Source organism: Microtus pennsylvanicus, chromosome 11 (assembly GCF_037038515.1).
Source record: "Microtus pennsylvanicus isolate mMicPen1 chromosome 11, mMicPen1.hap1, whole genome shotgun sequence".
Lineage (NCBI taxonomy): Eukaryota > Metazoa > Chordata > Mammalia > Rodentia > Cricetidae > Microtus > Microtus pennsylvanicus.
Window position 1 is genome coordinate 71,177,136 of NC_134589.1, and position 24,858 is coordinate 71,201,993.

The window sequence follows — 24,858 nt, forward strand, 5'->3', positions numbered from 1 at the left end:
TGTGGACATCCCCACGCTGGTGCTGGGGACCTTACTCAGTCCCTCTGCAAGAGCACCAAAGGCTAGTAATCACTGAGCCATCTCTCTACCCGTCCTCCTTGTTTTGTTTTTTGACATAGAGTCCCGTATAGCACAGGTCTTGAACACTGGATCCTCCATTGTTTTCCAAGTGTTGGAAGAGTGGGATTACAGGTATGTGCTACCATCCCTGGATTAATTTATATTTCTCAGTGGTTTATAAATCCTTCAATTACTTCAGTCCTCAGATGACTAAACCCTAATCCCAAAAATCTGATGCAGTATTCTGCCATACGGCTTGGGAACTGGTTTTGTTTTTGTCACGATCTCACTACAAGAAGGGGAGAGAGGAGGAGGAGAGAGGAGCAGACAAAAAATGTATAGCTCAATAAAAATAATTAAAAAAAAAAGATCTCACTACAAAGCCCAGATAACACCATACTTTTTTCATGTTGTTGGTTTATTTATAAGCTTATCTAGTATATGAACTCAAGAGTTCATAGGCTCATATGTTTGAATGCTTGGTCCCCAGTAGCGAACCTGTTTGGGAAGGATTAGGAGGTGTGACCTTTGGGAGTAGGTGTGGCCTTGATGGAGGAAATGTGCCACTGGATTGGACTTTGAGGTTTCAAAATCCAAGCCCTCCCCCCGTTCCTGCTGCCTATGGATCATGATGTAAAGTTCTCAGCTACTGCCCCAGTGCCATGCCTGCCTGCTTACCCATTGTCATGATGATCATGGACTAACCCTCTAAAACTGTAAGCAAGCCCCTAATTAATTCTTTTTTTAAAAAAATAAGAGACGGGGTTGAGAGCACTGGCTGCTCTTCCAGAGGTCCTGAGTTCAATTCCCAGCAACCACATGGTGGCTCACAACCATCTGTAATGAGATCTGGTGCCCTCTTCTGGTTTGCAGGAAGAACACAGTATACATAATAAATAAATAATATAAGAGTTTCCTTGGTCATGATGTCTCTTCACAGCAATAGAACAGGAACTAAGACGTCACTTCTTGACCATTCTTCATGTCTGTTAAAGGGAAGAATTAAACATCCTTATTTCTTAACTAACTGGTACCTTACTATAAAGAAAGGCACAACAAATCCAGATCCAAAGTACACAGTCCTCATAGCCAGTAACTGCCTCTTATTTTCCACTGAAAATGGCAAATATTTCCCAGGTCCTTCTCATAGTGGCTGTGATGGACCATGGAGGTGGTGAACCTCTGGATGCTCTGACCCAATATGATGCTGCAAGAAACTGCAAGGACTCAGAGACAGAGGGCAGAAGAAATGGCTGCACCACCCAAGTCTCCTTTCCTCACAGTCTTGCTATCCAAACCTTGGTTTCATATGACAGGGACCCCTTAGCTCCATTGCCTTCAAAGTAGTTATATAGCACCAGGAATGACTGAGCTGCTGATCATCTGGTCTCCACCTCCCCGGGGCAGGCATTACAGATGTGTACCACCACATCTGCCTGCTCTATGCAACTCTGGGACTAGAACCTAGGGCTTCTTGCATGCTAGGCAACCACTGTGCCTATCACTGCTAACTGAGCTACATCCTGAGACCATAGTCTCAAACTTTTCATTTTCTTCCTCCTGCATTCTGGGATTACTTGTTGATTTGCATGGGGATTTGAGAAGCTGCTCAGATGATACTGACATGCAGGCAGGGAAAATAAGTTTCACACATGATATAGGAGAGTCTTCTGTTTTGTGCTGATTTCATTGGTTAAATAAAGAAACTGCCTTGGCCCTTTAATAGGACAGAAAATTAGGTAGGCGGAGTAAACAGAACAGGATGCTGGGAAGAAGGCAGTGAGGGCAGTCGCCATAGCTCTCCTCTCCAAGATGGACGCAGGTTAAGATCCTTCCTGGTAAGCTACCACCTGTGGTGCTACACAGATTATTAGAAATGGGTTAATCAAGATATGAGAGTTAGCCAGTAAGAGGCTAGAGCTAATGGGTCAAGCAGTGTTTAAAAGAATACAATTTGTGTGTTGTTATTTCGGGCATAAGCTAGCCAGGCGGCCGGGTGGCAGGAACGCAGCCCGCCATTCCATCTACACACATAGAACAGAGACCAAGATAAACAAGCAGGGAAGCAGTGTAGGGCAAACAGAGAATGTGGCTCGAGAGGGAAATTGTTCAGCTAACGATGAGAGAGGCCAGTGTGTGGTAGAGTGGGATTAACACATCCTATCTCTGGCTGAAGGGATGGCTCAGCAGTTAAGAGCACTAGGTGCTCTTCCTGAGGACCTGGTTTCAATTCTCAGCACCTATATAATAGCTTACAACTGTCTATAACTCCAGTTCTAGGGGATCAGACACCCTCACCCAGACATACATGCATGCAAAACACCAATGTACATAAAAATAAATAAGTCATTTTTTAAAAGGGAGGAAGCAAAACTACAAAACCAGAGAAAACTTAAAGCCACAGTCAGGTGATGGAGGAAGGTCATTGGTTAAGTAATAAAGAAACTGCTTGGCCTCATAGGTTTAAACATAGGTGGGAGGAGTAAACAGAACAGAATGCTGGGAGGAAGAGGAAGTGAGCTCAGACTCGACAGCTCTCCTCTCGGGGGCAGATGCCTCAGAGAGAGGCCATGCTCCCCTCTCCCGGGCAGACGCACGTGATGAAGCAAGCTGCCAGGTCAGACATGCTGAATCTTTCCTGGTAAGACCAGTGCTACACAGTTTATTAGAAATGGGTTGATTGGGATATCAGAATTAGCCAGTAAGGGCTAGAGATAATGGGCCAAGCAGTGTTTAAAAGAATACAGTTTCCATGTAATTATTTCGGGTAAAGCTAGCCAGGTGGCGGGACGCAGCTCCGCCGCTCCTATTACTACAGTCAGGGAGACCGTGGGTTGAAGGCCCATTTAGGCTACATAGTAGTCCTAGACAGCTGTGTGGTGAGACCCTGTCTCAAAAAACAAAACAAAAGGATATGGAGATGACTCGCTGGGTAAAAGCACTTGCCACTCAAGTGTTTGGGACCTCAGAACCCACATAAAAATTGTGAGAATCGCCGGGCGGTGGTGGCACACGCCTTTAATCCCAGCACTTGGGAGGCAGAGGCAGAGGCAGAGGCAGAGGCAGGCAGATCTCTGTGAGTTCGAGACCAACCTGGTCTACAAGAGCTAGTTCCGGGACAGGCTCCAAAACCACAGAGAAACGCTGTCTCGAAAAAAAAAAATTGTGAGAATCCCCAGAACCCACAAAAAACTGGATGTAAAGCACAAATGTCTGTGACCCCACACCCCTCTGGGGAAGTGGGAGGCAGAGGATCCCCAGAAGCTTCAAAGAGACTGACTGTCTCAAAGTGGATGGTGGAACCCAACAGCCTAGGTTGTTCTCAGATTTCCACACGTGAGCTGTCGCATGTGTGTGTTCACACATACACATGAATGTGAGTACATGCACTTGTGTATACAAACACAGAGTCACACACACAAACAGACACACATACACACAGAGAAACACACAAATACAGATATACAGACACACATACACACACAAACACAAACACAGACACACACATGTAGACACAAACACACACACACACACACACACACACATACATTGAAAAAGATGACAGACCCAGTTAATGCTCTGGAAGTTGAACCACAGCACTGGAACAATTGCAGAAGTGTTTTACCCAGGAGAAGCTTTGGACCTGCAGGTAAGAACTGTAACATTCTTGCCTAGGGCTCTTAACTTTGCCCCACCTGGTCAACAGGGTTAGTGTACCAAGAAAGATTAGGCAAAATGTACAAAATAACAGTTCTGCTGCCAGAGGGGACTCGCCTGACCTAGAAGGACCTTCAGTGAGATAGCCTCTCACCCACTAGATGGATTTCAAAAAGACAGACAATAGCAACTCAGCAGTGACGTCGAAAGACTGGAACCTTCCACAGGGGAACATGAAATGGCATAGCCACCGTGGAGGACAGTTTGGTAGCTTCTTTACAAAGTTAAACATAAACCCACAAGTCTACTATGTGCTGCCCAAGAGAACTGGAAACATGCCCATGCGAATACCTGTGTACAAATACTCAGCAGCATCCCTCGTTCTAACTGGTAACTGGAAGCCATCCAGATGTCCTTTACATAATCAGTGGAGAAGATCTGGAATAGCCACATACTGGAACATCATTAAGCCATAAAAAAGGGATAAAGTATTCTTATGTGTTTCATCAGGAACAAGCTGAAAACATTCAAACCAAAAGAAATCAAATACTGTAAGTCGCCACAGAGTATATCATTCCACTGCTAACAGGGAAATGCCGTAGTTAAATTAGTAGAACCAAAGCCAAACAAAACATGATTTGAAAGTCAGTCAGCTTCCAGAACCAGAACAGCCAATGACTGGATCAGACAACACAGAAGCCAACTGAGAGGTCACCAAGGCAACTAAATTGGTTATAGTTTAATCTACCAGTCAACTGGTTACGGGTTTTTGTTGTCATTGTTTGTTTGTTTGGGTTTTCTTGTCTAAATTATTTATTTATTTATTTATTTATTTTTTATTTATTTGTATGTCTACATATGAGCATGACAGAAGGGTGTCAGGTCCCCTGGAGCTGGAGTTCCAGCCAATTGTGAGCTGCCTGAAATGGGTGCTGTGAATTGAACTTGGGTCCTCTTGAAGAACAGAATATGCTCTTAACCACTGAGCCATCTCCCTAGTCCCTGGATTTGGTTTTTCTAGACAGAGTTTCTCTGTGTTGCCTGCCCCTGGCTATCCTAGAACTCATTGTGTAGACCAGGCTGACCTTGAACTCACAGAGGTTGGCCAGCCTCTGTCTCCAGAGTGCTTGGTGGGATTAAAGGTATGTGCCACCACTGCACATGAGTTATAGTTTTTGCTTTGTTTGTTTGGTTTGGTTTGGTTCTGGTTTTTCAAGACAGGTTTCTCTGTAGCTTTGGAGCCTGTCCTGGAACTTACTCTATAGACCAGGTTGGCCTCAAACTCACAGAGATCTGCCCGCTTCTCCTCCCTAGTAGTGGGATTAAAGGCATGCACCATCACCATCCGGCTTGGTTTTGCTTATTTAATTTGTATGAGTGTTTGTCTGTGTTCTATGTGTGTATACCATCTGTGTGTCTGGTACTCAAAGAAGCCAGACTAGGTCATGATCCTTAGAGCAAGAGTTAGGAGCAGGTGTGAGCTACCATGTGGCATGCTGCCATGTGGGTGCTGGGAATGAAACCCAGGCTCTCTGCAAAAGAAGCCACTGAGTGTTTTTAACCACTGAATCATCTCTTCAGCCCCTGGTTACAGTTTTGACTAGCCAATCTGTAGCTTAGGTGACTGACTGACCATCAGGCCTTTTACAACCAATCTGAACTCAGTTACTGTGATAACACTGTCCGTTTGGTCTACTGGGGCCCAAGCAGATGCCCATTCCAAATCCATGGCCTCCTAAAAAATGTGGTGTAAAGGGAAAGACACATTTTGGTTGTCTGGATGTTGACTGTCAGTAAATATTAAGTAATTTGTTGGTGGTATACGTATTATATAAATTTAATGAAAGTAATCACTCTTCAAATGGGTAACCTTTATAGTGTGTAAATTATATCAGTGAAGATGGTAGTTCTAGATAGAATTGACTGAGCCTGGGTTAAAAGATCACTTGATATCAGGAATTCAGAGTCAGCCTGGGCAACAGTAAGACACCAACCCTACCAACCCTAAAATAAAACATCATAAAACCATGTAATGTTGAGATGGGGGATTCATCCTACATAGGCACTTCTGTATTCTACATGGTGAAAAGGATTCTGCACGTGTGTGTTACTATCTCAGCACAAGGCTGTTAATGGCCTCTTTGTCCCAAATTGATCCCATTAGCCCAGATGGTACCTAGAGAAGCACAGATACTCAGACAGCTCTGAGAAGTCCATCAGTCCAGAGACACAGTGCTGAGAAGAGCAAGTGTGATGAGAGCCGGGCAGCTATATGGCCCAATCAAGACACACCTAGCTCCTGAAAGAGTGCTACCCCTCCTTCCACCCCCTCTAAAGCCAGCGGACTAATGTAATGTTGACAAGGTTTATCCAGGGTGCTAAACTGGTAACCTCAGATTATTATACTCTGCCATTCTGGACTCTGCTTCCCTGAGTACATGGGGTTTTTTTTGTTTGATGGTAGTTTTCCCCATTCTGTTTGCTCTGTGCGGTTCCATCGGGTCACCTAGTGGTCCCTGATGCTTTGACTCCATGCCAGTCCTGGCTGGAGTATGCTAAACTGAACCACTAAACACAATGTTACAGTCTCTTTCTCTCTCTCTTTTCTCTTTCTTACTTTTTTTTTCTTTTTCAAGACAGGGTTTCTCTGTGCAGCCCTGGCTGTCCTGGAACTTGCTCTATAGACAAGGCTGGTCTCGAACTCACAGAGATCCGCCTGCCTCTGCCTCCCGAGTGCTGGGATTAAAGGTGTGCGCCATCATCGCCCGCCCGGCTAGTGTTTCTCTTCCTAGAAAGAAAAAAGAAAAAAAAAAACCCTACTAACAAGGATTACTGTGTGAACCAAGCTTCTAAATCAGTATTTTGATTGAAAGACTGTCCTCATCAAGTAGGGATGCTTGTTGCTAAGGCTGATGATCTAAGTTCAAGCCCCGGAATCCACATGGTACAAGGAGAGAACTGACTCCTACATAATTGTCCTCAGATTTTCATACTTGCTTCATAGCACAATAATGTATATACACACATACACAGACACAATGTGACAAAAAAACAAAAAACTAAGAGCCAGACCCCAAATACTACAAAGTTGTCTGCCATTTCTCTGGAATATGTTCTAAGATATTTCTTAGATGCCTGGAACCTAAGACACTCTGAGCCTTTTATATCCATTTTTGCTAAACTCATACACCCATATTCATGGTAAGTTAACTTATGAACAGAATAAGAGCTTAACAGCAATAGCTAATAATGGGATAATTGCAACTATACTATAATAAAAGTTATTTAAAACTTGGTTATTTTTATTTCTGGAATTTTCCATTTACTAATTTTGGAGTGAGGTTAATCAAGGTAGCTGAAATCTTGGTAGAACCTTGGGTAAGGGAAGGCTACATTCGTGAAGCTCTACAAAAGACAGACCTTACCTACAGGAGCAGGCCAGTTCCCCTGGTGCTGGTGGGAGGGAGAGACTTGGAACGGGATAAAGTATAGTAAAAACTATTTGGTTCCTACCTCAGGGTCCTAAAGCCTTTGACTTCCTGGAACAGGAACCCCTACTCCCACCCCCACCCCACAAAGCTACACCTACATTAAACTGTCTACAGAGCAGACTGACTGACTGAAACAGACTGTGACTGGGCAGAGCCAGGGTTCCCCAGGTAGGGAGCCAAATTCTGTTGGGATAGCTTCAGCTCTTTAAATAGGCCTTGTATTGCCTGCCTCTCTGTGTAACCTAATGCCTTCATAAATATTGTGTAAACCCTTTTAGAACGTACCAGCAAGAGCCCTATGTTTCCTAACAATGTCATCAGATAACATCTGAGGCCTAGAGCAGAGACTTCCTCCTACCTGATGTTTTTACCCATGCATATCTTGAATTATGGGTTTTCTATTGTTTGTTCTGTTACGATAAAACCTTCGGTAAACAGTTTGGGGTAGCCTAAAATCTGTGTCCATGGGCCCTGATCATTCATATTTGTCCCCAGAATCATCTTATTCCCTTTTAATAAGAGATGTGTTTTTGAGTTTTGAGTCATTTCTTGTGCTTTACAGAACCCCTGTCAGCCATTGTAGAGTTTGTGTAGGTGAGGTGACTCTATTGGTGAACTCTAGACAGCTTCAACATGAGGGCTGGTGGCCATGACCCGCCCACGGAAGCGCTGCCTTGCAAGTTTCTATTCTTTACTCCAGGAAAGAAAGAAGGTCTCAGAGAGTGAGCTCAGAAGCGTCCAGTACTTGTCCTACCACCCATCTCTTGCTCTGTGCTGTTTGTTCCTCGGCTGGCTGTGCCTGAGCTATATCCTTTAGAATAAACCAGTAAATATAAATAAAGCGCTTCTCTGAGTTCTATTTAGCAAGTTATGGAGCCCAAGGGGAGCTTGTCAGAATCTCCAAATTTGTAGTCGGTCTAGAAATGTGGCTAGGCAATCTGGGCGTCCTGTTTGAAGTGAGTGCAGTCTTCTGAGACTAAGCATATGGAGTTGGGTTTGTAATTGGGTGGTGTCAGGACAGAGTTGAACTGACAGAAGTGGTGTCCGTCAAAGAGACGTCACATTGGTAGTCAGAACACCACACACCTATCTTTGGCATCGGGGGACATGGACACAGCATTTGGGTAGTAGAAATGTTCTCTCTTGACCATGGTGGTGCTTACATGGTATGTGTTGTGCATTTTTCAAAATCCTAGAAATGTACAACAAAGGTGATGCTTTGTAACACAGATCAAGGAGTTGGCCGATGAGTTTAGTGAGTCAAAAGGTGAAGGTGCTTGCACAAGCTCGGCAAGCCCACGTAAGTGGTTGAAGGAGAGAACAAACCTTGCAAAGTTGTCTTCTGACATCCACACAACTGCGGTATGCACCCTCCCACATACATGCACATAAAACAATTCCTAAAACTACAGATTATAGGTTGGTGGTCTGCTCAGTTGATACAATGCTTACTTTACATTCAGAAGGCCAAGGTAGGGTTTCACCTCCAGCACTGCATAAACCACGGAGTAGCCCATGCCAATGCTTAGGAGGTGAAGGTCATCGTCAGCTACAGATTGGGTCCAAGGCCAGCCTGGTATACTGTCTCTAAATAAGTAAAATAAGGGCCAGAGAGGTGACTCAGTGGCCCTAATGTCTGATGTCGATCCTGAGGACCTAAGTTTGACCCTCATACCTACACTATAGAAGAAGAGACGTGATCTCTGAGTTCGAGGCCACTCTGGTCTACAGAATGAGTTCTAGGACAGCCAGGACTACACAGAGAAACCCTGTCTCAGAAAACCAAAAGAGAGAGAGGGAAAGAACTGATTCTCTTGTGAATTGTTCTTTGGCCTCCACACCCATGTCGTGGCAATTGCACCTTCACTCTCTATGCACAATTTTTAATGTAAAATTGAAAAATTGTTTGTGCTAGGTAGTGGTGGTACACGCCTTTAATCCCAGCACTTGGGAGGCAGAGGCAGGTGTGAGTATGAGGCCAGCCTGTTCCAGGAGTTATGGCAGTCGGACGCTTAAAAGAGATCCCACAGTAGCTCAGAATCGAGAAATAGATAGGCATTTATTAAGGGGTAAACTCACAAATCAGAATTCTCTGCTTGACTGGTTGAATCACATGCTACCCAACGGAGCAGCCTGTGGGAACAAGAGCAAGGAGAAGAAGGGGCGTAAATAGTATTAGAGGCCACGCCCCAGTGGGCGGGCAAATACAAGCTGTAATACTTCCTACAGCACCAGCCTAGTCTTTGTGACAATGATGTAGCTTAGTGGGAGAGTGCTTATTTAGTAGGCCAGGTGGTGGGTGGGGGTGCAGCAGCAACTGTGCTCAGCGGTACAGGCCTGTAATCCCTGAATTAGGAGGCGAATCCAAGGCCATTCCCATCTGCACATCAAGTTTCAGGTTAGCCAGCACTATACTGGAAGACCCTGCCTGAGCAAATGGGAACAGAGTGTTGGTGAAGGAAGGGCGGAGGAAGCAGGAGTCAGGTGGCTCCAGAGGGAAGAACAGCGTCCCTTGCAAGTGCCAGGTTGGAATGGCATAAGGTGAGGTGTGTTGGTATTTCTTTTTCTCTTTGTGGGTCTTTGCCATCACTATGCATTTAAGTTACTGTGTGTATGTATATGTATGTTTGTATGTATGTGCACTAAGGAGATTGAGGCAAGAAGATTCCAAATTCAAGGCCAGGCTGGCCTTTGTAGTGAGTTCTGTCTCACAAAAGAAAACCAAGGGAGCTAGTGAACTGGCTCAACAGGTAAAGGTATTTGCCACTGTGCTGGATAGTCAAGTTGACACAAGCTAAAATTATTTCAGAGGAGGGAATCTCAAATAATAAAAATGCCTCCTTGCTTAGTATGGCGGGGAACATTTCTTTAATCCCAGAACTCAGAAGACAGAGGCAGGCAGATCTTTGAGTTTAAGGCCAGCCTGGTTTACAGAGTCAGAGGACAGGCCGGGCAGTCATGACTCTTAGAGAGAAACACTGTCTCAGAAAGAAAAGGGAAAAAAAAAGAAAGAAAGAAAATGCCTCCATAAGGTTGGGCTATTGAAAAGCCTGTGGGACATTTTCTTAATTAGTGATTGATAGGGGGTGGCCCAGCCCATTTTGGACGGAGCCAACCCTGGATTGGTAGTCCTGGAGTCCATAAGAGAGCAGGCTGAGCAAGCCATGGGAAGCAAGACAGGAAGCAGCACTCCTCATGGCCCCTGCATCAGCTCCTGCCTCCAGGTTCCTGCCGTTTGAGTTCCTGTCCTGACTTCCTCTGATGATAAACTGTAATATGGAAGCATAAGCCAAGCAAACCTTTTTCTCCTCAAGTTGCTTTGATCATGGTGTTTCATCACAACAATAGTAACTCTGAAATAGCCACCATGCCTGATGACAACCTCAGTTCAGTCCTTGGTACCAACAAGATGGAAAGAGAGAACTGACCCTTGCTGTCCCTTCAAAGAACAGCCATTGCTCTCATCCACCAAGCTATCTCTCCATCCCCAAGAACATATTTATTTTTAAAGAAAAAAATATAGCCAAGGGTGGTGGTGCACACCTTTAATCCCAAAACTTAGGAACTTAGGATTCAGAGGCAGGTGTATCTCTGAGTTTAAGTCCATATATATATATTATATATATAATATCTATATATTATATATATAATATATATATATATGAAATTACTGAAGTGTTGTTTCATATCTGCAGCACAGCAGTTACACCTAATCCCATCAATGCCTCAGCTGTTGTATCTGCACAGCTGCCTCCTCAGTGATGAAGCCACAGCTCAGGGGAGTCTTTGCATCCTACCGCCACAGCCTCAGCCATCTCCACATAGGGAGACAAATGTCGTTTTAACCAAGTTTCTATCCTTTTGTTTTACCAGTAAAGACTTGGGAGCCAGATACTGGGGTGAAAACCTGCTAGCTCAGAGAGGCAGAGAAAGCAGCCAGCTGATCTTCCTCCTAATAGGTTTTCTGGCCCCAATAAGACGTTTCTCTGCTGACTCAATAGGCCAGGTCAAGCTTAATTGAAAAAGGATAATAACAGGTTTGTTTGAGCAAAGCAGCTCCTGGGCAAGTTCTCCAGTCCCAGAGATTGAGGCCAGAGAAGCCACGCCCCTGAACTAAAGCGGGGAGACTTTCAAGGTTGTAGGCAAGGTTTGATGACATGTCCTCCACAAGCTGGGTTTGTGCCCAAGTATGGTCAAAAACTGGTTGCTTAGGTGGGGGTTGGCAACTTCAGGGGAGAAAGTTGTAGTAGCCACTAAGAATGGGTAACTGGGCTTTTGGTGCTTTTCCTTTGTCCAGAGACTCTTTCAGCAAGTAGGGTTTGGAGAGAGAGACAGAAATGGGGCTCTCCAGATTGTACAGGAGTGAGCTGGAGGTTCCAACTGAACACCTTCTTCACTGGTGTCCCAGAAAGAGAGCTTTTCTTCTGCCATCCCAAACCAAAAAGGACCATCAAACTCAAAGTCCCTCCCCACTACTTCCTGTGCATCTCTTTATCTCTTTCTTACTCCTTCATACTCTCTATGGCTACTTTCTGTTATTAGCTGCTTACTCCTCTTGATCTCTAGTTGATTTTATTTATCCTATTTATGATAAATAGAAAATTCTTAGATTAGGGTGTGAACTAAGGCTGGGCCACATCACAGTTAGAGGCAAGTTTTTCTAGTAAGCAATCTCGGGGTTCACTGCTGTGCAATAATGCTCCCGTACACTGTAAAGATTCGTCACTCGTATTAGTTTAATAAAATGCTGATTGGCCACTAGCCAGGCAGGAAGTATAGGCAGGGAACCAGACTAAGAGAATTCTGAGAAGAGGAAAGGCAGAGTCAGTCACCAGTTAGATGCAGAGGAAGCAAGCTGAGAATGCCTTACTGAGAAAAGGTACCAAGCCATGTTGCTCAACATAGACAAGAATTATGGGTGAACTTAAGTCATAAGAGCTAGTTATTAATAAGCCCGAGCAATAGGCCAAACAGTGTATAATTAATGTAAGCCTCTGTGTGTTTCTTTGGGACTGAACGGCTGCGGGACAGGGCAGAACAGAAACTTCCATCTACAATTGGTGCCCAAACATTTGGCAAGAATTTCCACATAAAGCCTGAGAAAGCTTTAAAAAAAGGGGGGGGGGCTCTAGACAGATAATAACAGAGTCGAGCACAGCTTCTTAGTAACTGTATTTTTTCCAGTAGGCTTTGTTTGCTGGCAGTGAACAGAGGCATGACTCCTTTAAGACAGGCTTCCTGATTCAACATTAATAACAGAAACCTCACAGCTCTTTTAAGAGGCCCTGCCACCAAACACTTAAATGGTGTTTATGAGCAGCAGGTAGCAGGCTTCTTGATGGTGGCATGGACCTAGAAACCCCACAAAGTTGTGGCCATAAAGTGGCTCCCGCCTGTGCCTCCCCCGTGAAGCTAGATTCTTCAGGAGGCTAAGGAATGGGGCGGAGTCAGCTGCCAAAACCGCAGTTTTAATCCTAGCCATGCTGCTTTGCAGATTAAAGACTCATGTGCTCAGAAAAAGATAGATGTATACAGTAAATACAGCTTTAGACAGAAAAAAAAAACCTAAACAGTTCACAGTGTGTTTAAAAATATACATAGGCTAGGGAGAGAAAAAAAGGATAGTCAAAGTCCTTAAAAAAGAAATTGAGAAGCTTTGAATACTTGAGACAAAAAAAAAAAAAAAGAAATAGAGCCAGGCACTGGTGGTGCACACCTTTAATCCCAACACTTGGAAGGCAGAGGCAGGTAAAACTCTGTGAGTTCGAGGCCAGCCTGGTCTACAAGGACTAGTTCCAGGACAGCTAGGACTGTTACACAGAGAAACCCGAAGAAGAAGAGGAGGAGGAGGAGGAAGAGAAGGAGAGGAAGAAGAGAAGAAAGAAGAAGAAGAAGAAGAAGAAGAAGAAGAAGAAGAAGAAGAAGAAGAAGAAGAAGAAGAAGAAGAAGAAGAAGAAGAAGAAGAAGGAGAAGAAGAAGAAGAAGAAGATCAGGGGTCAGATGTTGTGGCACATGCCTTTAATCCCAGCACTTGGGAGGCAGAGGCAGATGAATCTCTGTGAGTTTGAGGTCTGCCTGATCTACAGAGTGAGCTCAGTAAAAGATATACAGAGAAATCCTGTCTTATAAGAACCAAAAATTAAAAAAATAAAAATAAAAGAAATAGAGTTTTTAAGAAGCCATGTAAGGATAGAAAATATACATAGAATTTGAATACTGTTTGTTATTGTGTTGTGTTGACTTTAAATTGTTTGAGGAAGGATAAATAGCTGCTAAAAGATATTTGATTATAAATGCTGTTGGATTAATACAACCTATGTATTTCGAAAATGCCTTGAGTTCAAAATTTAAATCAAAAGATATGTTACTTTGTATAAGAGGTTTTGTTTTTGTTTCCATGGAAATGAGAGGTTGTGGATTCATTCTGGATTAAGTAAAATATAGTTTGATCAAGGAAGATCCCCTGAAAAATCTCCAACAGGAACGGGTGGCCCAGATGATCAATGTTTCAGAGCATCTCTGTTGCAGTTTCCTCTGAGTTCTACATCCAGAACAGCCTCGAGACTGCTGGCTGAGATGATGCAGCCTCACAGAATACTCCAGTCAGGATTTGGCCATAATCCTAAATTTTCTTTGGATCACCATAAGATTATCAGCACCCAAATCAGCAGGAAGTAACCTAGAAAACTATACCCACATTCCCCCCAAAAATGAATTATGGATATTTTCTTTGTTTAGAGTGTTGTTTACAAGTTGTTATGGGTAATGGTCAGGAAAAAAAGCTAAATAAATGAGATAAGATTCCGAGTTCTTGTTTTGAAAAGAAAAAAAGGGAAAATGCTAGGGGATAATGTTCTTGTACACTGTAAAGATTTATCACGTGTATTAGTTTAATAAAATGCTGATTGGCCACTAGCCAGGCAGGAAGTATAGGCAAGGTGACCAGACTAGGAGGATTCTGGGAAGAGAAAAGGCAGAGAGAGAGTCAGTTACTATCCAGATGCAGAGGAAGCAAGCTGAGAATGCCTTATTGAGAAAAGGTACAAAGCCATGTGGCTAAAAATAGATAAGAATTTTGGGTGAATTTAAGTAGTAAGAGCTAGTTAGTAATAAGCCTGAGCAATAGGCTAAACAGTTTATAATTAATATAAACTGTGGGACCAGGTGGGACAGAAACTTCTGTCTACAATTCACAGTGTAATCAAATATCCTGCAACACTGAAGGATAAGTAAAAACTTATTCTAAGAAAACAAGGGCATGGTGCACATGCCTGTAACACCGTGCTGTGGCAGGTAGAGACAGGAAGAGCAATGCGGAAGGCTGGCTGCCCCCCTAGTTCCAGGTTTAATAAAGAGATCCTGTCTCCTGTGTCTTAAGGGATTAGGGTGAAGAATAATAAAGACATACTCACCTTGCTTCCACACACACAGACACATGCATATATAGCACACACATGCAGTCCTCAAACCCACCCAAACCATAACAAGGAAAAAAGGAACAAATGTGTTGAGAGAGAGAGAAAGAGAGAGAGAGAGCTCCTAATTCAAAACTTTTAATGAAGCTGGAGCTGGGTTATAGTATAGTAGTAGATAAAAGAATGTACCAGTGCATAAAGATTTCTTACAAATCATCCAAACATCTTATCTGGAAAACCATTAGCTGAAGATTTCTTACAAGTCAATAAAAGACAAAGCCTATAATAGAAAATTGGACAAGTTATATGAACATTAATTAAGAACAAAAATTAATAAATGGGAATTCATGAAACTTGTTGCGAGATATTTGATTACACTTATAAAGATATGTCAAGGTTATTGGTTTAATAAAGAACTAAGTAGCCAATTGCTAGGCAGGAGGTATAGGCGGAACTTCTGGGCAGAGAGAGAGGAAGCGAGGGATGACTTTAGGCTCATGAAAGATGCCAGAGGACATGGAGAGGAAACAGGAGGTACAAGATGGAAGAGAAGTAAAAAGTCACAAGGCAAAATGTAGATTAACGTAAAGGGGTTGATTTAAGTTATAAGAGCTAGTTAAATACAAGCCTAAGCTATAGGTCAAGCTTTCATAATCAAAGACCAGTCTCCATGTCATTATTTGGGTAGCTGACTGGGGCAGAGTTGGACACGTTACAGAAACTCAAAAGATAATGTTCAGAAAGTGAGAGGCCTCAGAACTTTGCATTCTCATGTAGCCCAGGATGGTCTTGAACTCACTATGTAGCTCATTGTGTTTCTGAACTTTTTGCCTCGGCTTCCCAGGGGTAGGATTTAGGGTGTGCGTCAGTATGCCTGGGTTGTCTGTGTAGGGATCCAGCCTATAGCTTTGTGTGTACTGAGCAGGCATTCTCCCCACTGAACTACATCCCTCCCCTCATTACTTTGCTTGCTTTTTGTTGTTGTTGTTGTTGTTGTTGTAGTCCTGAGAATTAAGGCGAGGGCATTACATCTGTTAGGCAAGCACTCCAACACTCTTCATTGAAGTAGAATTTGTGTGTTAGATGAAGTGTATGCTTTAAAATGGATATAATTTGTTTTGAAACCATATCCTAGCCATCTTATATATCACGAGGTAATACTAGATTCTACATCTAAGAACTAAGACAAAACAACCAACCAAAAAAAAAATCCCAAGACCCCCTTTCCCTTCTTTCTTCCTCCATCCCGGCCTCCCCGTTTTCCTTCAAAAAGATTGGATCTCAATATGCTGACCAAGTAATCCTCCCCCTCAGTTTTCAGGGCAGCTGGCACGCCAGGCTCCTTCCATCACACCTGGCTCTGTTTTTTTTTATTTTAAAATATCTCAAAGTTCTTTTGGGATTATCAAGAAAAGAACCTCATTCCTTAGGGGTTTGTCCTTGGTCCCTCTTTGAAGAATCCCAATCCGTAGCTATGCCTTGGACTCAGGAACAGGACCCTTGACTTACTTTCTGCTCTGCGTTCTGCTGTGCTTGCCAGTTATCCAGGCTCTGGTAGCTCATTCTTCAGCAACAGCATCCATTGGCTTTGTCTCTCTATCCCTGCTAATCCCTCCTGTATTCTATAGTGAGATGGCCTCCCCACTGCTGCCAGACTTGTCTGGGATAGCATTACAATAATTCTCCCCTGAAAATCTCAATTGTGACCACAGTCTATGTTACGTTTCTACAAATTCTCTGGCCAAGGTAGGCTTTCAGAGCCTGGTTCCACCCCAACTCTGGAGCTGACTTCTGTTCATTCCCTAATACCCTTCTCCTGTCAAAATATTTTATTATTTATTTTTGTTTTCCCCCCAAGAAAGGGTTTCTTTGTTTAGCCTTGACTGTCCTGGAACTCAATCTGTAGGCCAGTCTGTCCTTGAACTCAGAGATCCACCCGCCTCAGCCTCCAAAGTGCCACCGCTGGCCTGCAAAACATCTTATTTTGTCAGGTCCCAAAGAAAACTGGGACAAATGGCTAACTGAGGTGTCTATTAGCATCCCAAAGTAGTTGCTGCCCTCTAGGTATCTGTGACTCCCTCTGCTCTTTTCATGCCTGCCTGCTACCCCAAACCTCTCCAGCCCAGGGGCTTCCCCGCCCTTCCCCCAGCTGCTGCTGCTGCTGCTGCTGCTGCTGCTGCTGCTGCTGCTGCTGCTGCTGCTGCTTCTTCTTCTTCTTCTTCTTCTTCTTCTTCTTCTTCTTCTTCTTCTTCTTCTTCTTCTTCTTCTTCTTCTTCTTCTCTTCCTCCTCCTCCTCCTCCTCCTCCTCCTCCTCCTCCTCCTCCTCCTCCTCCTCCTCCTCTTCTTCTTCTTCTTCTTCTAATATAAGCCTGTCCGTTTGAACATGTTCCTATGTTCTTTTTTGGTCCTCAGCTCTCTCTTCTCTTCCTCTCTCGCCCCCCACCTCCTGTGGCCATGTTCAGTCTACTTCTTTCTTTTCCTCTTCTAGACTCTTCCAGATGCCTCTGGCTGAACTTTCATATCTACAATAAAACCCTTCTCAACCATACCCTGCAGCGGTCATGTCCTTGTTGATGTCTTGTTTTATTTGGGTCCATGGAAGGAAAAGGTTGCTCCAAGATGAATTTGGGTTTAGCAAAAGCAGTGGTGTGAATCAGCATCTGATGAACTGACTGCCAGGTCCTCTCATCACTAAGTTTGCAAAGGTTCTGGAGTCCTTCAGGAAGAACGCAGATAAGAATCAAACACTTCCAATAAAAGGTAGCAATCACAAAAGGCAGTTCAAAGCCTAGGTGCTGACTCTCCAGAATTCAAGCCAGATGCAATGTCTCTGTGGGATCTCTCATACATGTCTTCATTTGCATGTATCTGGTGCCTGAAACCTGGGAGGGGCATATATGAGCCAGACCCCAAATAACCACACATATTTTTATTACTAATTATAAATGCAATGCTCGGTCTATAGTAGGCTTGTTACTAACTAGCCCTTACACCTTAAGTTAACCCATATTTCTTCTTATTTATTTATTTATTTATTTATTTATTTATTTATTTATTTATTATGTCTCCAACATTCTGCCTCTATGTGTGCCCGCACACCAGGAGAGGGTGCCAGATCTCACTACAGATGGTTGTGAGCCATCATGTGGTTGCTGGGAATTGAACTCAGGTCCTCTGGAAGAGCAGCCAGTGCTCTTAACCACTGAGCCATCTCTCCAGCCCCCTAAGTCATAAGTCATATTTCTTATCTACACTCTACTCTGTGGTGATACCTTTTTTCAACATGGCATGTTCATCTCCTACTTCTTCTGTGTCTGGCTGATGACTCCGCCTTTTTTCATCTTCTTGCTCTCTTTTTGTCCACAGATCCTTCCTAACCTCTACTTGCCTAGCTATTGAACATCTGGCTCTTCATTAAACCAATGAGAGAAAGATATATTCATAGTGTAAAAAGGGTTAGCTCACAGCAGGAGATCATTCCTTTCTGCAGGCTCCTGGCACCCACCAAATTTCACTCCAAATTCTAGAGTCTGCCTCCTCAGCCTTCTTCCCTCCACCTGCCCTCATGATTCATTCCTACTTGCCTGCTCCATAAGTGTCTTCTCTGGCTCCTGGAGCCTACTATGCCTCCCAGACACTCATCACACATCTCAGTCTCTCTGGCTCCTGGAGTCTGCCATGCCCCCCTAGGGCACCTGCCACCTGGGCATCTCTCAGCTAAGACAATTATTCCTCTTCCTCTATTGAAACTCTCCTTTCCCCCCAAAGCCTCTCTTAGTCCACTTCTTCAGCTGTTTTCTTGCACCACCCTTTCTCCCTCTCCACTTGTTCTCAGCTCCCCCTGGAGCGAGCTGCCTGCTAAGTCCTACAGCTTCCTTGTGCCCTCCTAGGCCTCTGGGATATTGGAATCCTCCCATGGGTAATCTGTGACCCTGTCCCTTCTATCAGCTCCCTCCTGGAAGTCCCATTGCTTCCTTTTTCCCTCCTGAGCCTCTAGCTTCCTTATACACTCTGGGCCTTATATGACCCCATCCTCTCTTCCTCCTTGGACTCAGAGATTCCATTAAAGTTTCGCTGTTTTACCACAAATAGCTTGGTTTCAAACCTCCAATGGTGTCTTGCCTCCATTTTGGTTGATGTAAGAATGCCATGTGGCAGTTGGGCAGTGGTGGCGTACTCCTTTAATCCCAGCACTCAAGAGGCAGAAGCAGGCCTCTGTGATCGCTGTGAGTTCAAAGCCAGCCTGGTCTACAGAGTGAGTTCCAGGACAGCCAAGGCTGTTACACAGAGAAAACCTGTTTCAGGAAAAAAAAAAGAAAAAGAAAAAGAAAAAATAGGAAAAAAAAGATGATTGAGAGGTATAAAGCAAGGCAACATGCATGAAACTTAGTCCTCTGAACTCTCTTATCATTATATCTCCTTTTAAACTAGAAAGATAGCAACAGGCCTACAAAATATTTTGGATTCTCTTTGGAGCTGTCCTGGAACTTGCTCTGTAGACCAGGCTGACTTTAAACTCAGAGAGATCCACCTGCATCTGCCTCAAGTGCTAGGGTTAAAGGCATGTGCTGCCACCACCCAGTTTAGGTTGGAATTTTTATATCATGATAAATTCTTAAGGTTTTAAAGGCTTAATAGGTTAACAGAAACTAACTTAGAAATGAATGTCTAACCACTTATGTTTTTGTCGATAATGCCACGCTTCTAGAAAACTTTAGATAAGTAACATGTTTGATGAAAAGGATATGTTTGATAAATAAGGTTTGTAAATTCCTAAGGTCTATTCAGGTTAACAGTAACCGACTTGAAGATACAAATGTCTAGTCCCTTTGCATTGGCTAACTTTGTTAAGCTTTATCTATTTGGATAAACTGAGTTATATGAAAACTGTGAAACTGTATGATGGCGCACTATGGCAGGATCAGGAAACTGAGGTTCCCAGTTTCTCCGGACTGTATACCTTGGAGCAATCATATCCTCATTTTCATTCAATCTCCACATTTGCTATTGTGTGTATGTGAATGTATCTAGAGATCAGAGTACAATTCAGTTCTCGTCTTCCACAGTGTGAGTACTGGGAATCAAATTCAGGTCATCAGGCTTGGTGCTAAGTGCCCTTACCTGCAGAGTGCCCTCATCATGATGGTCCCCAGCACATTTTGTATATGAATCCTCCAAACACCCGTGATTTGCTTCCTGTTTTCCCATACACCGCTTCCTCATCTCGAAAATCCATCTTCCAACTCTTCCTTCAGAAATTCTGCATATCTATCTACATGAGGTTCAAGTCTCACCTCTTTCTCTGTTTCACACAGAAAGGTTTCTACCCCTTTAGACATAACCCCTTTCTGCAGTGGTGGTCTTTTGACTCTCTTAAGTTCCAAGCCATCTTGGGTAACACAAGCCAGAGTCCATCTTAAAGACATTAAAAAAAAAAAGATTTTAAAGTTATGTGTACTTATGTAGTATCTGTATGTGGCTATTATGTGCACCTCAGAGTACAGCGGGTGCCCTTGGGGTCCATAAGAGGCATGAGATCCCTGGAGCTGGAGTTATAGGCAGTTGTGAGCGCCTGCTGCTGGTGTTGAGAACGGAACTTGAGTTCTCTGCAAGAGCAAGCAAGTGTTGTTAATGGCCGAGCTACTCTCCAGACCCTTAAGGGGGTGGGTCCTCCTGCCTCAGCCTCCTGAGTGCTGGGGGCTGGGACTAAAGCATGTGCCAGCACACCAGGCTTCAGATTTTTGAACATCTTTCCAAGGCAAATAAGGAAAGCAAATTCTCTGCTATAAAATTAGGAAGTGAGAATTGGCGGCTACTAAATTGAGTCAAACAAACCCTGATTGCTTTTCCCTTGGGATGGCAGGAATAGAGCTGGTTTTATGTAGGTAGTTACATAGATGATTAAGAACATTCTGGTTCTTTTCCCGGTATTCAAAGCTTTGGGTCACGAAACACAACCAGAGGCGATCAGTGGTCTCACAGGGTTTTTTCAACATATTGGAAATGAAATATGAGTGGTTTACAGAAACGGGCATTTTGAATCTGCACATGGTTACCACCCTGTCGCTAGGATATGTCTGATTTTAATAGCCAATATCAGAAAATAGCACAGGAACACGGTGAGGGGACTTCATGTGGCATGATTGTGAATCTAGATTGTGTTTTGTTAGGTAAAGAGGTCTCAAGCTCCCCGGCTCAGGGCGATGACTCCGCAGGAACGGTGGCGCCTGCGGCCCAGCGGGATCTCATTCTGCACAGGCTTACCGCCCAGACCTCCCTCCATTTCTTATGAAGGCCACGTGTCCCTGCAACGAATGGCAGCAGGGGTTGGAATAGGGTTCCTAGCTCAACGGGTAGAAGAAGTCTTCCCGCAATGGCCGCCCACACGCCGCCCACTGAAGAACCAAGGCGACCCTACTCGAGAACGCTTGCCAAAGCGGAGGGGCCCGGGGCGAGCGCACCCGCCTGCTCCGTCACGGCCCGCCTTCTTTCCACTTACCCAATCAACAACCTCTTCCTGCCTCGCTCTTGACCAATCATCACGCTCCACGAAGAATAGCCCTAGGGGGCGTATGGGAAGGAGCTTTGAACGATGGCTGCATCAACCAATAGAATTGCAGAATCTGCGCTATGAGGAGGGAATTGACGTTCGTCGTAGCCAGTCAGGACCGAGGGGCGGACGTGGGGTTGGTCTTCGTGCGGTGGGGCTCGCTCGCGCGGCAGCGGTAGCCGAGGCCTCTTAGTTCTGCGGCACGTGACGGTCGGGCCGCCTCCGCCGCTGTCTCTACTGCAGCGCGGGGTCGGGTGTGCGGGTGGGAGAAGGTGCGGGAGCCGCCAGTGGTCCCCGGGAGGCTCGAGGTGAGACGGGAAGCGTATGCGGGAGCCTCAAGCCTGGGACAAGCCTTGGGGACCTGGGAGACCGGCGCCGCGGCGGAGGGGTCGGGTGTGGCCGGAGTCTCGACGGCCGGGGGGTCGGGCGGGCGTTCGGCCGGCGTAGGCCTTGGCGGCCGCTCAGGACCGTGACGCGAGCGGCCCAGGTAACGAGGCAGGCCCGAGAAGCGCCGGCCGAGGTCGGGAGGCGTGGCAGGTGACCTGGGGCTTTCCTTGACCTCTGAGAAAGCTAACAACTTTCTCTGGTTTTGCTTCCAGAGCTTTCTCAGGCCGGGTCCTGGCCCACCCGGAGGTGGACTGAGTAACCCGGTATACAGGTGCGGAACTAGACTCGGGCCTAGTAGGTAGCCCGAGTAGTAGGGAAAGGTGGGGTAGATCGAGAGGTGAACGTTACAGTTCCAGGGAAAATAACATGCCCCGAGCACTCTGACGAGGGAGAAAAATGTCCTAGAACGTGTAGCGCTTGAGAAAGTTAAGGCTTAACTACTACAGCACCTGCCTAGTCGATGGTGGCTAGCAATCCCGCGTGAGTATTCACTGGACCCTAAAAGCAGGGGAAACAAGCGAAAGTTCTACTAGCCAACGGAGGAAACTGAGGCCTAGAAGTTTGAAATGACTGGCCCAAGGTCATGCAGGTAGTTTTAATGGTCACGTTGCGATTGTAACTTGAGGGCTAGACAGTTTTGGTTTCTTAGCTAAGGTTAAAAGCCCCGGTTTCAAGCACTTAGCCGCTGGTATTTTGTGTGTGTGTGTATCAGGGGATGGGAATTTGGGAGATTTTCTACTTTAGTGCTTATTCCCCAGTTGTAGAAAGAATGCCCGATGGCCTTGTATTAAATGGGAAGTGAGATGTGTAGTAAAGGTTCAGTGGGTATTCATGGCAGTGGCGGCTTCTGCAATCTGAGCGCCTCGGTCCATTACACTTGACATACTAAGTTTTGGATTAAGTCCTATATGCCAGGATCTGAAGACACAGTCATGGTACCTTGTGTATTAATTGCTGGTCATGACACTAGAGATCGGTTGTGAAGTTAAACTGAGCTGAAAAGCTCGAGGGCAAAGGTGAGCTACAGTTTCTTTACCCTGAGGAAAGGAAGGTGTCTTTTAAAAAAATTGCCCTTTTTTGTTTCTTTTTTTTTTTAAAGGGGGGATTGGGTTATCTTAAAAATATTTATTTATTTTCCAATAATATTTGAAAGGACACGAACAGAATCGGTCCCCATGTTGTATTTCTGCTATAATTAAGTTCACTGACCAGGGCTGGGTGCACAGGCGAGACAGGCGCCAATGAACAGTGTTTTGTCGTGAACTGTCCACAGTAGAAGTTTACCGATCTGTCTGAAGATGGGTGTCAACATCTCTTCCCCACCTTGCTATCTTAACAGTGCAGTTAGCTCCGTATCTTTCAAGGGCCACTGGGCACGTGCATATTGACAAGAGTTGCTGCAGCTTTGACAGTCACACTGTTGCTCCCTTGTTCCGCAGAGGTCACTTAAGAGAGAAGGCAGTTGGTAAGCATAGTGTAGAATTCTGTGTCACGGTAACTTTGGTTCCTATACCTTTAAAATGGGAATGAGTCTCCTACCTTCCTCACCTTTGAGGGGGCAGACGGTGTGAAACTGCTTTGGAAGGTGTAAGGAACTGGGCAAATACAATCAGCAGCTCATCAAAAGTTAAGAAGTGAAGAGCCGAAGATAGTTGTATTTGGGATCGCATACTGTAAAACTCACCAGGAAAGTGCTTGCTTGTTGAATGTTTTGTTGTGCTAAGTGAGAATTAAGACTTTTTAGGTTTATTTGTTTTTATTTTATATGTATGTATGTTTTGCCTGCATGTATGTCTGTGTTTCATGTGTGTGCCTGAGGACAGAAGAGGGCATTGGGTCCCTTAGAACAGTAGTTACAGGTGGTTTTGAGTCACCAAGTGGGTGCTGGGGATCATACCTCTGGAAAAGCCAGTTCTCTTAACCACTATGAACTATGTCTCCATCCTGGAGTCTTTGGCAGGGGGTGGATCTAGCGAACTTTTTATTTAGGTATTCAAGTCTTTTAAGAATCTCTTTAAGAGTTATTGTTTATTTTTTTATGTGTATGCCAGTGTGAGTATATATTTGTAGTTGCCCATGGAGGCCAGAAGAGGGCATCATATTCTCTGGAGCTGGAAATTGAACTCTTAAAACACTGAGCCGTCTCTCCATCCTGGGTATTCATATCTTAAAGTGAATTAATAGGGGAAAATTTACTGAAAGAAAACACTTCTAATGTTACAGTCAATGAAAAAAAAATCTAAGAAGATACGATGTTGTATGTAGAGTTCTTGCCTAGCAAGCTTGAGAGACAGGGCTCTCTATCCCTAGCACTTGAACAAATAGCTGCAAGTCTAAAAATGTGAGTAAGATATTAGAGATCTCATTTTTAGAGCAGGTCACAGATAATACCGTTCCCAGGATGTTACCCCCACCACCTACCCTCTCCAAATACTGAGAATTGAACCTAAGACTTTGAATTTAATGATTAGGAAAACACTACCTCTTAGTTATATCCCTTACTGCCAAGGGGATCTTGAAATTCTTGCCTCACGTATCCATCCAACTTCAGCTGCCTAAGTAACGGAGACTACAGGAGTGTGCCATCTTGAATACTTGTTTTTTATTTAGACTTGTATGTATTTTCCTTAAGAAATGTTCTGGGTTTTTTTGGTTTGTTTTTTTGTTTTGTTTTGCTTTGTTTGAGGAAGGGTTTCTCTGTAATGCCCTGGCTGTCCCCGAACTTTGTAGGCAAAATTGGCCTCGAACTCACAGAGATATGCCTGCCTCTGCTTCCCTAGTGGCATGTTGGGATTAACAGCATGTGCCACCACCCCTCAGCAGTTGTTCTGAGTTTTACAAGCATTTTATTACATTTATTTTTGTGCATGCAAGTGCAATGGCATGAGGGCGTGAGTGAAATCAGTATGATTTTTCAGAGTTGATTCCTCCCTTTTACTATGTGGGTATTAGGGATTGAACTCAATTTGTAAGCCTTCTTTACAAGAGCATTTACTTTCTGTGCCTTCCTGCTGGTTCTACTAAATTTTGTTCTCCCCTTACCCCCTCAGACAAGGTTTCTTTGTGTAACTGCCCTGGAACTCACTCTGTAGACCAGGCTAGTCTTGAACTCACAGAGATACGCCACCTGCTTCTGCCTCCTGAGTGCTGGGATTAAAGGCATGTACCACCATTATCTGGCAACAAAGTTCTTTTTTTAAGTGCTTATTTTTGGGCCAGTAAGTTGCTTAGTGGATCAGGACACTTGATACCAGACCTAGTGACTAGAGGTCCATTTCTCTAGGAGCCACTTGGTGGA

At 44.4% G+C, this 24,858-nt stretch overlaps 1 protein-coding gene and 1 pseudogene across 2 annotated transcripts in view; one reads left to right on the plus strand and one right to left on the minus strand.

The window, feature by feature from the left end:
• Positions 1-1,072: 1,072 nt before the first annotated feature.
• On the minus strand, positions 1,073-21,163 carry LOC142831621 (cytochrome c oxidase subunit 7C, mitochondrial pseudogene; annotated as a pseudogene).
• A 139-nt stretch (positions 21,164-21,302) lies between these two features.
• The window catches only part of Canx (calnexin), a 33,757-nt gene continuing 30,201 nt past the window's right edge, over positions 21,303-24,858 (plus strand). The window contains exons 1-2 of one of the 2 annotated variants that reach the window (XM_075992783.1): positions 21,305-21,481; positions 21,773-21,831. The gene's annotated coding sequence lies outside the window, so the exon portion shown is untranslated. Of the gene's footprint in view, positions 21,482-21,772; positions 21,832-24,858 lie in introns of both variants that reach the window. The other variant, XM_075992782.1, reaches the window with a different exon arrangement.